This window comes from Palaemon carinicauda, chromosome 30 (genome assembly GCF_036898095.1).
Source record: "Palaemon carinicauda isolate YSFRI2023 chromosome 30, ASM3689809v2, whole genome shotgun sequence".
In the NCBI taxonomy this organism is placed as follows: domain Eukaryota; kingdom Metazoa; phylum Arthropoda; class Malacostraca; order Decapoda; family Palaemonidae; genus Palaemon; species Palaemon carinicauda.
Window position 1 is genome coordinate 21,048,029 of NC_090754.1, and position 14,780 is coordinate 21,062,808.

The following is a 14,780-nucleotide window of genomic DNA, read 5'->3' on the forward strand; positions in this document are numbered from 1 at the left end:
ATGCATTCTGGTAAGCCAGCTTTGCAAATCCTGTGGTTTTCTGCTAATAAGGACAGGGTCATCAGCATACTCTAGGTCAGCTAACTTCCTTTTACCAATCCAGTCTAATTCTTCTCCACCATCTCCAACTGTTCTACGCATTACAAAATCCATGAGGAGGATAAACAACATAGGTGACAACACAATCCCTTGGAAATTCATTTGATAAGACTCCACTAACATTAACTTTGCAATTACTATGCTCTCAAACAGACTTATTCAAATTTACATATTTAAGAGGAACTCCATAATAACGCAGGACTCTCCACAAGATTGGCCGGTGCACATAGTCAAAGGTTTTTTCCTAGTCCACAAATGCCATCAACAGTGGATTCCTATATTCTACACATTGCTGTACATGTCTTAAAATGAAAATTTGTTCAGTACAACTTCTACCTTTTCTAAATCCTGCTTGTTCATCTCTCAGCTTTTCAGTGTTTCTCTCTAGCCCCCTTAAAATAAGCACACTATATATTTTCATGACAACTGACGTGAGTGTGATTCCTCTGTAATTATTGTAATTAGTTAGATCTCCTGTTTTTGCCGTTTTCACCAACATTCTTAGCACCCATTCTTCAGGTTTTGCCTCTTCATGCCACATTCTACAAAATAATATTTTAAGTATTCTGGGAGTCACTTCATTTTCAGCCAATATCATCTCTGTAGTTATTCCATCGTATCCAGGGGCTTTCCATCTCATGAGATTTTTAAGAATTAGCTTCGACTTTAAACACACTGAATTCATTCATAGGCACATCAAATCTGCCTCAGCTTCAGGTATATAAATCAAATTATTCCTTTCATATCTCCTATTCATGACCTTATTAAAGTGTTCCATCTAATGTTGCCTTTCTTGTGATATATAAATAATCATAAAAAATTCACTTAGCGATGTGATCAAAATTCCTAATACATGTAGTGACTACATACCAGATATGCGTGAAATTACATATTAGAAAATACTTAAATATTTAAATATAGTATAAAGGGCAATGTCTTGCAGGTAACCTAAGACATGGGTTGGATCCATGTTTAGGACCTATCAAGTCTCCAATACTTTAGTCAGAAAGTCGATATATTTTGATGTGCTAGTGTGTGTTCAAACATTGGTAGGATTATCAGTGTAATATATTTTTTTGGTAATGCGACTGTATCCAATCCTCAGCCAGGCCAATACATATTCTGTTATAGGTGAAATAGTGGCCAATGTTCGGCTCAGTTTTCTTATACATACTTTTTATTTATGGCCAACAATGGGAAGATCAATGTGCTTGCTACATGTCCTTAAAATGAGATTAATAACGTTTGTCATATCAGTATAAGGAAATTGAAGGAACCTGATTTATCAGTCCGCAAATATATTAACTTGGATACCTACATGAGAAGGGACCATACCAAAGTGAATACATTTAAATTTTTGAGGTCAATGTACACAATCAATCCTAAATTCGTTGAAAAATTAGGATATGTCCCTGCCTGCCAATGTTCTGGGCTAGGGTTTCGAGACCCTCTCTAGCTCGGATAGTTTATTGTAGTGTCTGCAACCTCACTATCCTTGTAAGCCAAGGATGTGGGAACTTATTGGTCTATCTGCAGAGTCATCAGCCATCCCTGATCCTAGCTTGGATGGAGAGTGGGGCTTGAATGCTGATCAATTGTATACATAGTCTCTAGGGCATTGTCACTATCCCTTGCCTCTGTCATTTAAACTAAAGGACTATGACCTGTCAGGTCGCGATAAAAGGGCTCGTGCACCATTGATGCCTAAGTATAACAATGGTGAATACTAAAGTAGGTTTACTGATTACATTTTCTCAACGGTAATTAGTAAGTAATTGGAGGGGTTGCATGTGTTGTCTATGATTGTTGTAGCCCCTGCCAGAAGAAAGTATTGAAATCTCTTCTGGTAGTGCATCCTGGCCACAGTTTGGCATACGATAAGTGCCTTGACGGACAAGTCGGTTGTCACCCAAATATATGAGGAATATTAGAGCAGTCATCAGTTATGCCCATTGGAGTAGATGGGTGTCAAGTGTATATTTCTAGATATCTCCAGCTTCCTGGACTAGTATTATTTTGAATGTTACCAGCTTATTAAATTTGAAATTCTATATTAGTTTTACGAGGTGTACACGTGTGATTTCAATAAAATAGATTCTCTGATAGTCATCTTGTTAGGAAGATTGTTGTGACCAACTTATTCACAAATAAATAGTGGGTACTTTTGTCAAGTTCCCTGCAAGTTCCATGTTAACCTGCTGAAGTGGTTGAGGAATGTTTAATATAATAACCAAAATATGACATATTAATGTATTTTATTGGTACCATAGAAGCAATACCTCTGTTGTGTGGTCTCAGCATTTGCATTGATTTGTATCTGTGCCGTTATGATGAACTAGAATGAAATCCAAGGGACTTCATAGATCTCTGGTCTCACAGGTATAATTTTACATAAACTGCTCAAAAATCCTTGTTGCATTCTGTTAACAGATCAAGTAATGATGCCTGTAATACGGTGTCAACACAAAATCTCGTCTCATAATTGTATCCTGTTCAGTGTTTGTAGATTCCATGTTTCAAGATACGATTGTAAAATTCATATGGATCCATTCTCTTGTAATTTATGAAATCTATTATGAAATCTATTTCCGATTTGCTTTACAACAACTTTTAGTATATTGTAACATGGTTTCCCAAATTTTGTCACTTTTGCACCAAATTTTCTTCAAACCTTCTTAGCACAGCAATGACAATGCACCATTTTCTCGTTACTCGTACACCAATCATTCTGTCACCAGGCTCTCACTGCCCAACTGTCCTATTGTTTGGGCACAAGTATAAAAGACCTTTACTGAAATTTGTTCGACGAGAAACAGTTCTCCGAACACTGTTCGGTCCTGTGGACGGAGCTTTACTTGAAAATTCTTCAAGATAATTCAGTCTTGTGCACCTCTTTATAGAGACAATTGCAGCAGAAGAAAAACTTGTAAAACAAACCCTTCATTTAAAAAAAAACTATCCACCTTCCCAAAACTAGATTTTGGATACACAGATGAACAAACCTCATCTATTTTATATGCCTAACCCTAAAACTTACAATTCCAGCATTTCAGCCTCAAGCCGGGTTTTAAAAAAACATTTGATAGAAATTATAATTAGTATGACTGGTTCATGCACACTATTGTATTATGCAAAATACTATAATTAGATTTATAAAAGTTGGTTGCATAGAATGAAAATCTAATTGTAATTTATCTTTATTTTTCTTTAATATAATAATTTTTCTTTAATATAATAATTCTTAATGTTACGATAAAGTTATAAATGTATACAGTACTCAATCTGAGCTAGTACAGAACACTCATGGTATAAAATTGTAATAAAACACCTTTGTAAAGTATTAGCCAATGTAAAAGAATTTCTCTGTAGTTTCGATTATGCCCCTGTAGTATATGCTTCGTCCTCCATGCCTGAGCACCTTGCTTGTGAGTGCCGTCCTTCACAAGAAAGGGTCTCAGGGAATGGATGGCGAGCTTTCTCTGCTGTGGGGTTTTTGCTGGCATCTGTAACTATCTTGAGCTGCAAAATAAAAGCATAAACATTATTAGAATTGTAAATACCCAAAACTGCATCACATAAATTACGCTGCTTTAAGCACTTACTAAATAAACTTTTGTATTCATATAAATATTCATGACTATAACTTTATATTTCCTATTGCAGGTGAACTTCCCAAACAAAGATGAATGTAAATTATTAAATACATATACCATTTACATTGTCTGGAGTCACTTAACTTGCATTATGTATGACGACATGGAATATTGTAGCAGGAATTGCATGGCATTCTTCTATTTTGAACCTGGTCGGACCTGAAAAGTAAGTAGCCAAATTAACCTTTTGATATCAGAACAGTTAATAGGCTTCAAGTAGTAGAGCATGCATCTAACCAAGGAAATGCAATAAATATTCCCTCAAAGTAACCTAGCCAAATATAGAAAAAATTCAATAATAAAAGGTTTTCTTAAATCATAACACAACTGGACCACAATAAAAAGGTTAATTTTAAACAACGAATTGTAACAGCCACAGTTCCAAGTTTCTTATCCTTAAAATATATATATTTATCCTGTATAGTGCAGTAAATTTCCTGCAGGGTAAGGGGAGAACAATTCACTAAAAGTTAAACGGGAGTGGAGTAAGTTAATGAAAGAGAATTCGGTTTTTCTAATCGAAAAAGTCAAAGAAAATACTATTTACTTAGAAAAAAAGCAAGATATATTCATGTGGAATCAATATACTGTATCACCATCTCTATGATGTGTAATACACCATTAGTGTGTCTCGTGGTACACTGTACGCAATACAACAGCGATTAGTTTGGCTACTTTACCTTTGTTCCCACATACTTTCTCTCTCTTGCTGGGTCAAACTAACTTTTACTAAAGTGTAATTGCAGGGTTTTCACACAGTTCCACCTGGGTACTGAAAGTCCTCACAGGCATGTCGGTGCTAGGCTATGCAATCCAACTTCCTGTATGTATCAGACTCTCATAAAATTCTTGCCTGCTTCTACTACAGCAGTAAATTAAACTGTCTTTGAACATATTATTACTGTTGGTATGAAGGTAGAAAAATAGTTTGAGAAATAAGATTTTGTAGAAAACAAATATCATTCATCAGAGAATATGTATCTATACGTTCCCCTACTGCTGCTACCTCCACAGTCATCCAAGGCGGACGGAGGAAGTAGCAGGGCCTACCGGAACTGTGTCGCCATTCAATCCTATTTCTGGCACAGTCTCTTCATTCTCTTACATCTATCCTCCTATCACCCAGAGCTTTCTTCACTCCATCCATCCACCCAAACCTTGGCCTTCCTCTTGTACTTTTCTCAACATGGCCAAACCACTCAACACATTCATATCCACTCTAGCTGCTAACTCATTTCTTACACCCATTCTCACTCTCGCTACTTCGTTCCTAACCCTATATACTCGAGGTACACCTGCCATATATTCTCCTCAGACACTTCATCTCAAACCATTCAATTTGTCCGTTACTTTCATTCTCCACAACTCCGATCCATACATCACAATTGGTACAATCACTTTCTCATATAGAACTCTTTACATTCATACCTAACCTTCTATTCTTTACCACTCCCTTCACTGCCCCCCAACACTTTGCATCCTTCATTCACACTCTGGTGTACTTCTGCTTCCACTCCACCATTTACTGCAACAACATATCCCAACTTAAACCCATCTACTTCCTTCAACATCTCAGCTCTCACACCATCCATACCAGATACTTTTCCAACTCTTGTTTCATCCAGTGCTCTCCTCACTTCCTCTCTATTTTCCTTGCATCCTCTCCTTTTAACAACCTTCCATTTCCATCTTTCATTGTCTCAATTCTCAAACCAGCTTCTCTTCAACGACCCAAACCCTGACCCCACCTCCAGTCAGCCAAACTCTTTGCCTCGGTTACCTTGCACTTTACTTCCACATTTTTCTCTGTCTTTTGTAGTTCTCTACACTGTATTCTGCAGCCATTCTTCAAACTCTCTTTCTCTTCCACTTTTATCTTCACTCTTTTATTTCACCATTCACTACAGTTCCTCATGCTGCCTCTAACAATTTCCTTGCCACACACACATCACTTGCAATCCCAACAAAATCTTCTTTCACTAACTTCCACTCCTCTAAATTACCAGTTTCTCTCTTTTTCAATTTATGTGCCATTTTCAACTTTCTTGATATTCACTTTTTACCTCAGGTTTTACTAACTCTTCAACTCTCACTAGCTCCCTTTTACATCCCCCTACTCTATTGCTACAACTAATTTAAACTCATGATGGACAGAAAGCATCACGCCTATGCTTCAAGGGCTGGGATAAGGTGTAGATGACTGGCACCATCTCACTCCAGGCCACAACAGTCAAGTCTGTACATATGCAAGAATGGGCTTGAATTAGCATTTATAATTTCAATTATTTCAATTTTATTAATAATTTGAATTATTTCAATAACGTTGCTCATGTACTGTAAGGCTTGTAATAACAAATAGATTGGAACCTTCATTTTAAAACTTTTAATTTTGAGTTTGATAACAGTAATTGTCACATATCTCCCTCTCCTTAAGGGTTACTACGGAGTAGTGAGTACCTATACTATCTACAGTATAACAGCAGCAGCACCTTCCAAACCCCTCAAGAAGGAAAACTCACATCTGTCAACCAAACTGAGCTTACCCCAGGATTTAATAATCCCCAACCTAATACCTATAACTATGGATGATTTAAAGATGAAATTGTATCACTTTATTAGTACAGTATTTCAAATGAGCAATGAATCCTTAATATTGCCAAATTTTAGACAAAATTATCAAAGTCCTTAGTGATGAAATATAAATACTACAGCTATAATAAAAACAAAATATACCCTTTATATATAATAGTGCTTTATTTTGCCATTTTAACTGTTCTGTGACCGAAATTGAGAATAAAAGGAAAAATTCTGAATAATAAATTAAATGAACTTTGCAACTTAAAAACAAATCACTCAAAATAATTCTAATCGTTAAGTGCCTCGGATATATATCATCATCATCAGCTAAGTTATAAAACCTGGTTGGAAAAGCTGGATGCTATGTGGAGATCAAAGTTATTTTATTGCAAGGTTTGTCCTTGTAATTCATATACTCTTCTTAAAAATGTTGAACGTCTTATAAAATTCGATATAGGTAATCCAAAACCACCATACAAATTTGATGCGATCTAACGCAGTGCTTACGAAACGGCAGCACATTCAACTTAAAAATTTGGCTTTCATCCAAGTGTCAAAGAAGTGCACCTTAGTATAGCAACAGATGTGAGAGTCTTAGTGTTTGGTAATTTGTTACTCTTCAGAACCATTTTTCGTGTCTACTTGGCCATGAATATGTGAATGACACGACCATCATTCACATTTTAACCATCGCAATTCTACAGTGTTATGTTTACTATATAACTAGAGGCTTCAAAATATTTTTATTTTAACGAGATGTGTGAAAAATTAAGTTTATTTTAAAACTTACGAAGCAATGATGGAAAACTAATGTTAACATTATGCCTGAACCTCTCACCGAATTCACAATAAAAACACGATATTTCGAACACGCTCACTGAAAGATTCCAATAAGATGAAGATATTGGCATTCATATCGTTTCAATTTTACTTTACGAAGCCCAAATTTCCTTAATCCAAACATTGAAAAAATTAACTTAAAAGATTTGTGTAGTTATTGAAAATGAAAGGACGTTCATACAAAAGGAATTTCATCCTGCTTATTTCGATTCCACAAATTTTGAGGGAAAAAAAACCCAGACAATAATGAACGGAAGAAAAATAACGAGAAAATTTCTGAAGCGAAAAAAAAAAAAAAGATTCTCGTATTAGTAAAAATAGCGATGCACTAAATAGATGCCTCCATTCCTTAATATTCACGTTTCTGTTTTAGTTTAAAAGATTTCTAATAGGAAAAAATAACGCTAAGAAGTTACAAAACCATAACTCGTTTAGTAGCCATGAAAGGTTTAGGTCTTTTATTTGGTGGACTGAAAAAAAAAAGCTCAACTTGTACCAACATTTATATTCATTATTGCTACTGTAGTTAAATTTTTATTTAGTATATGAGAATTACTAGGGTTTCTTTATCTACATCCGAGATTACTTCAGATCAGCAAATGCCGTCAAAACCACAAATTATGAATAATACACTGTTGATTAGCATATTCCTTCTTTACCATGCTTAACCCACATTATCAAGTGCTTATACCTTGAAATATTAATGCTTTTAATAATTGTAAAATTATTTCCTTCGAAAGAAATAGGTTTTCTGACGAGTTCTGAACATGCTTTTTTCCCCACTATAAAAGCAGCCACGATTAGATCAGTTTAGAAGCTTGACCACTTTACACAAACTTACAATCTAAAGAGAGAAAATTGACCGTAGATCTAAAATATAATCCAACGATGACATGAAAATACCCTTGACGGACTTTGCCTTTGGCTCCACCTACTTCACTAGTTGCCAGATATCACTGGAAATGTTCACACTGAAAACTTTGCCAATCAAATTGCTATTTGGTAGTAATAATTTAATGTCCAACTACTTATAACAGTACATAACCTACAATTTGGGAATGGTGACCCAAAGGAATTATTTAAAGTAGACATTTTATTCTTTTTTTTTTTTCCGAGAAATGCAAGACACCCGTCAACTCCTGAAAGCAATCTGATGTCGGCGAACGTTAATTTTCTCCCCTTTAAAATGAACTATACGTTGGTATTGATAAATTACTCTGATATCTCAAGTTTCAAGTGTAAATCTGGTATTTAAGAATGATTAAATATCTTATTAATTAGCTTACTAACAAAGCGTGCTTGAGACAGTTTTAGTTGACGATGGTAATGGTTCGTATAATAATAATAATAATAAAAAAAAAAACACCGGAAAGAACTGACTAATAAATATTTAAGGATCTATGAATGCTCCACCAAAGCAAACTCACAAATAAATAAATGCTACATAAATATTAATGTTGTCAGTGAAAAATTAAGTATGGATTCCCAAATCGATGAAAAATTAAAAAAAAAAATAATTGTATACAATGAAAACAGCAGCAAAGGTAGCCCGCATTTTTATTGTACTTACAACACAACAATTGCATTTAGGATGAAACAAATAAGTACACAACTATACTGCCTTATGCAGACGCGCATGAAGAGAAACGAGACTATTGGCTGAATCAAACCCAGACTGTGAATATTTTAAATATTTTATAAAGAAAAAAAAAAGGAAAATAAATTATCTACCTGGATTTGGTCCAGTTTAGATGATTTTAATTTTAAAAACGACACTAAGTAGATCATTGAATATAGTTATAAAAATAACACTGATTAAACTAATGGAAACCTAAGGGAGAAGGGTTATAGTGCAGACTGGGCATACAAAATGAATACCGGAGCATATTAAAGTAAAATAAATAATTCGTAGTAAAGGATATTTCACATTTTTGGGGAGGAAAACTTAGCATTGATTTTTGCCCACTGAGAAAAAAGTACTTATATACTGTAGTAGTTTTTCTTTGAAAAAAAGACCACGTAAAAATTAGCTGATGTATCATATACAAGGCTATCAAGAAGTTTATTTACAACTAAATAATTACCGTAACTATATCTGTAGGACTTGGCTGCTATAAACAAGCCCCGAATGACGACGCTTTATACACCCAAACTGGACTTTCTGCCAAAATTCGCCCATGAAGAACAAATAATAACAGGGTCCACCGTAAGGAGGTAAGCAGATAAGCGTTGATGGCAGAGTGCCTGAAGCTACATCGTCCTCATAGTTGAAATAACCTGGGGGCGTGGCGGCGGTAACATCAGCTGCACACGACTGCAGTGCACAAGTAGGGGTCCTTTGGTGGCGTGTTGCGGTGCCGTTACCACCTAGGACGATATCGCACAACCTTTCACAGCCACCCAGGACGTTCCTTGTTGATTCCTAAGTACATTCACGGTCTTAAAAGTTCATACCATGAGCACTAAAATTTAGGGATGAAACTGGGTACTACAAGTTAAGGTCGAAAATGGTTAAACCCGATGTAACCGTTGTATTCACTTTATGCGCTATCGCCAAGTGAACGTTTTAAAAATTTGGCGTCGTCCCAAAATTTAATTTTCCTTAATTTCCAACAAGGGACGCAGGTGGCACTTTATCGGGTTGCCGTTAACACTTCACTGCCTTCATTTGCAGACCCAGGAATGTAAACAGCCTAAAATTCCATTTACTTGGAAGAGGAGCCATAATTATCGTGCTCAGGCGGTTCAACTGGACGCAGTGGCTTTCGACTCCTCCCCATGGGCGGAGTTTGGTGCAAGAGGCGGAGCCTGTCACTCAACGGTGAATGATGAGGCTTAACAATGCTTTCATATGCATTGCCATTACAAATACGAAATACTCGGCCAAGAGTCTAACATCAAAACATTGAGAAAAACCATAGGCATGATCACATAATTTTATAATATTCAACTTATCCAATAGCAATTATGCAACCACTAACACGTCAGCTATTGCCATCTGGTGCCAAGGTCATGAAACATAGCTTTAGGCCCCAGCCAACAGGTGGCACTCTAACCATAGAGGCTACCCACCTTTCGCCGGGCCCCCACAATCAATAACACGACAAAGCTCCGTGAAGATTTTTGCTCATTATCTCTCTCTCTCTCTCTCTCTCTCTCTCTCTCTCTCTCTCTCTCTCTCTCTCTCTCTCTCTCTCTCTCTCTCAAAAGGCTATCCGAAAAAATCCAGACCTGTGGTTGAAAATTTTTCAAGTAGGCTATCAACTGCAACTCTCATTGCACCAATCAAATCAGTGACCTCTCATTTCCGACAAACTAAAGCTGCTTATTCCAGTCAATATTGATTCAATACCGTTTACAATATTGATTCAATACCATTTACAAGTTAAATACACATGCAAGAAAAGTAATTGCGAGTAAAACAATGCTGATATGTGATACGCAGGCCTATAGATCAAGCAAGAATATTTTTTAGAATGTTTCCCTATACACTAGACATTCAACCTACAGTTTTTCATACAACTACAAATATTAAAGAGCCCTATTTTCCTCAAATATGGAGGTAGCCTATAATTAATTATTACTACATAGAGTTCTGAGTTCCATTCGTTTCCCTTTATAATATGAAAAAAAAAGATATCCCGAGTAAAAGCTGATTTCAAAATTCCTCATACATTTACAACAATATATTGAAGGCAATACTGTTTATTTAACTTGGTGCACATTTTTTTTTCTTTATTGAAGTAAAGCATATGAAACAAATCGGTTCACTAAAGAGAAATAAGGAAACATTACTTCAATGTATTTTTAAGAATCCATCAATTAAAAAAAAAATTAAATATTCAAAAACACTTATTCCTAGATAACCATGGGATACAATAGGTTATTTTAAAATTCAACCAGCTTACAATAACAGTAAATAGTCATGAAAATGCCACACAAACGACACTGCTTGCCAATGTAAGTTTCCCCCAGGTATAATTTCGCAACCAATGGTATGCAGTTATTGTACCTTTTAATAACGATACCCTCGTGTTCTTTCCATTGTCATTTTCTTTATAAAAACAATCAACTTTCCTCATCTTAAGTTACCTTTACAAAATATTCTTTGCACCCACTAAATTTGACATTAGTACAGTATTTTTTTTTCTTTTATTATTATTATCACAAACCAAGCTATATATAACCTTAGTTGGAATAACAGGATGCTACGAGCCTATTTGAACAATATTTATAAACGGAGGGGTTTACTTTAAACTCACATAAGTAATAAACTCAAATCGAGATTTCTAAATTTTTGGGGGGTGGAAAAAACTAAAATTCGAGTGTCAATGTTGCACTTTTACTTTCCATCCAACCCTAACTAGGCATAAGAGAGTAGTCACCTGATGTCAAATTTCAGTTTGCATAATTCTATGGTAAAACAAATCAGCAGTCCTAGCAAGGTGAACCAGGTCTTCTTTACCTTATCTTCGGTGTGGAGAAAATCAACTAAAATCTAGTTGAATTAACCCTTATCCTAGACCTTGAAGTAAAACCCTCCGTTTATAAATATTGTTCAATTAGGCTCCTAGCATCGTGTTTTTCCAACTAAGGTTATACCTTGGTTTGCATAGTACTGTACTAATGTCAAATTTAATGGGTGCAAAGAATATTTTGTAAAGGTAACTTAAAATGAGGTAAGTTGATTGTATGAGTATGGACCCCAAGTAAAACTTGAAGACCAACATTATATTATATTTGCGTTTCAGAATGTTACATAAACCTTACTGGTATGGCAGTTAAAATATATTCAATTCAACACTTTCCCCATGTATAGAATTACAATGTTATTCCAGTTACATCTCTCATGTACAGTCTTTAATAATAGTAGTGCTCGTGGGACCACTATGATTTGTACCCTAATCTATAAGTCGAGAGCTATTCTGATTTATATACAAAGAATATTAATTTCGTAGATACTTGCCCTACTTGGTTCTCCAATCTTTACGTATTGGAGAAATCAGTCTGAATGCTTTCCTAATGGGTAGGTTTAGTTATTAACGTTTATTTTTTATATCTTTATACATACTACTATAATATCTCTCAATAGTTGTCCATTTTCTTTCCGCATTGGAAGGTTTCCTGTTGGGGCCCTTGGCCTCTTAGCTTTTTGGTTTTCAATCAAGTTTGCAACTTGGAGAGTAGTAATAGTAAGAATGATATGTTCATACATTTTGCATATTCTACTGTTCAGTTTTACAAATGCCACTGGCCATGAAATTACTCCACCTACGAAAATCGTCAAATATTTCATTACTTATATGAAATAAAGAGAAATAATTCGTTATCCAGGTACCAAAAAACAAGGAAATTTACTAATACTGACTGTATCAAACAAACTGTTTATGGTAAACATGCTATTCTAGAAATAAGAACCACATAGCCTACTTCAGTCCCTGGTACTCCTATTTTAAAATTACTTGATAAAGTACATACTCAAAGTAATACAAAAATAGTCTTAGGAATTTTTCTTCTTAGTAATGTCTTCTGTTGTTATTTGACTGATTTGCTAATTTAAAGTGTTATTAACAGGTATTCTAAAATTATGGAATCGTTGTTCGCATATTTTCTTGCATGAGTTAGAATACGAGGCAATATTTTCCCATCCTATCTTCTGTACTTTTCCTCTGTATTAACAGATTTTATGTCGTAATCTCTCTTTCTCTAGATTTCTGGAATTACTTTTCATCCCGCATCTTCCAAATCTAATGTAATTCAGATCAACGGCATCTACCATTTTCATCTCGTGACAACCCTCTAATATCTCGGCAATTTGATTCTTTTTGTAAAATCTTTCTAACCTGGTCCAGCCTTGAAGCTGCACCATATATCTACAATAAAAAGTATTACAGCCTTTAAGCATACATTCCAGAATTTTGCCAAAGCTTAATATAATCTCCTTCCACTGCATCTACACTGTTGCTATTCATTTTATTACCTTAACAGGGGAATAAATTGATATGGTAATGTTTTACCTCAATCAGTGACTAATAAAAATTTTGTACGTTTAAAGTTCATTACAAATAAATCATGAATTAGTATTGATACTTTAAGGAAATACTAAAAAATTAAACAGCTCGGTAATTCCGAGAATCCTCATTTAAACAGTAAAAAATGTAGTTCCTATTATCCAGTTGTATGTAATTCCTACATAACATTTTCAAGAGTTGTTGGAACATTATTCTAACCAGGAGGTTTGTCCTGAACCAAAGTTAAATGTACTTCGAAATGATGTTTATTTTACCTTTGTGTACTGAACTACTTGTCAGTTATTTAGTAGTTGGGCAGTCTATTAAAAGAAAAGGGGACCTTAAAACCATTTAATAGGTATGTTTGAATGAAAATTAACCTCCTCCTGAAGAGAAACATTACTGATATTAAAGAGTCGAGGAGTTAAAAAAAAAAAACAACAGGTAACTAATAGAAGTGTTAAACGGTATCCCTAAAATTGAGGAACTATTGAACTGCATCTTAATTCAATAGTTTCGAGCATCAGGCCGTTCAAGCAATGTTTATGAATATTTTTCAACATTTAGAGGGAAAAAACGCTATATTCAATATTCTATTGATGAATTGTTATACACAACTTGTATTTATGCAATTAAAATCTTTCACAATTATTTTTTTCTTTATTAAATATCACCTAAAACCTACGGGAGCTCACTCATCCCTGGACAAACCCCCCAACGGTTCTAATAGTAGTGAGAGTACCTAACCCCACAGTAGTTATCAAATTTCAGGATTTTCATGCAGTATGGCAAACTAAACTAAACTGCAGCCATCTCTACTAACCCCCCATATTATAAAATCAAACTTCTATATCAAGCAGGTAACACTGACCAATAATAGAAACTCCTGTATGTGTAAACTCACAACATTAAAGGTTATTTATGAAGTCCTAAGCCAAGTATCAATTTTAATACCTCTAGATATTTTCAACTTCATCCCCCCCCCCCACTAATCCCAACACCCCCCTCACACATATACGAGTAGTCAAGAAGCTAACATAATTATATAAGAAATGCTTGTATAAAAATAATAACAGTGAAATCATAGAAAATGAGAAGACAAAAATAAAAGTTCCCCTTTCAAACAAAATAGTCTTTCGCGTCTTGGCATTCTAGATATCGCAAAATCATCGACTCAACTAGGCAAAACCAGCGTTGATACATTTTAATAAATGTAAAAATAAAACTCTTGACAGTGTGTGTTTAAAATATGCCCTTCATAGTGACTAGGAAGATCATCCGAACAATTCATGCCACATTTCACCTTAGATTTATATTTGTGCATAGTACCCAGATCCAAGCAGTTTCCCTATTCTGAAATCCCAGTTTAAAGCTTTAAAAACTATGGACAATTAGGGTATAACTATGACGCATACTAAGTAAACTTGGCAATAGAAGATCAAGTCAGGTTTTTCAAGTTAATTACCGTTTTCATAACTAATTAAAATGACAACACTCGCATAATAAGAAATTATGGTTATTTGAAGTAACACGATATACTACTTTGATCACATATACTGTAGTAATATAACAATGCATGACAAACTAGTGTAGAAACAGT

General features: G+C 34.8%; 2 long non-coding RNA genes across 2 annotated transcripts in view; one reads left to right on the forward strand and one right to left on the reverse strand.

Annotated features, from left to right (window-relative positions):
- Positions 1 to 14,133, forward strand: part of LOC137622922 (uncharacterized) — a 96,518-nt gene extending 82,385 nt beyond the window's left edge. Inside the window, exons 2-3 of the long non-coding RNA XR_011040520.1 lie at positions 3,763 to 3,918; positions 6,187 to 14,133. This is a non-coding gene — a long non-coding RNA (uncharacterized lncRNA). The remainder of the gene's footprint in view (positions 1 to 3,762; positions 3,919 to 6,186) is intronic.
- LOC137622923 (uncharacterized) overlaps positions 3,293 to 14,780 on the reverse strand; it is a 45,939-nt gene continuing 34,451 nt past the window's right edge. The window contains exons 4-5 of the long non-coding RNA XR_011040521.1: positions 3,810 to 3,911; positions 3,293 to 3,618 (exon numbers count right to left, since the gene is read on the reverse strand). This is a non-coding gene — a long non-coding RNA (uncharacterized lncRNA). The remainder of the gene's footprint in view (positions 3,619 to 3,809; positions 3,912 to 14,780) is intronic.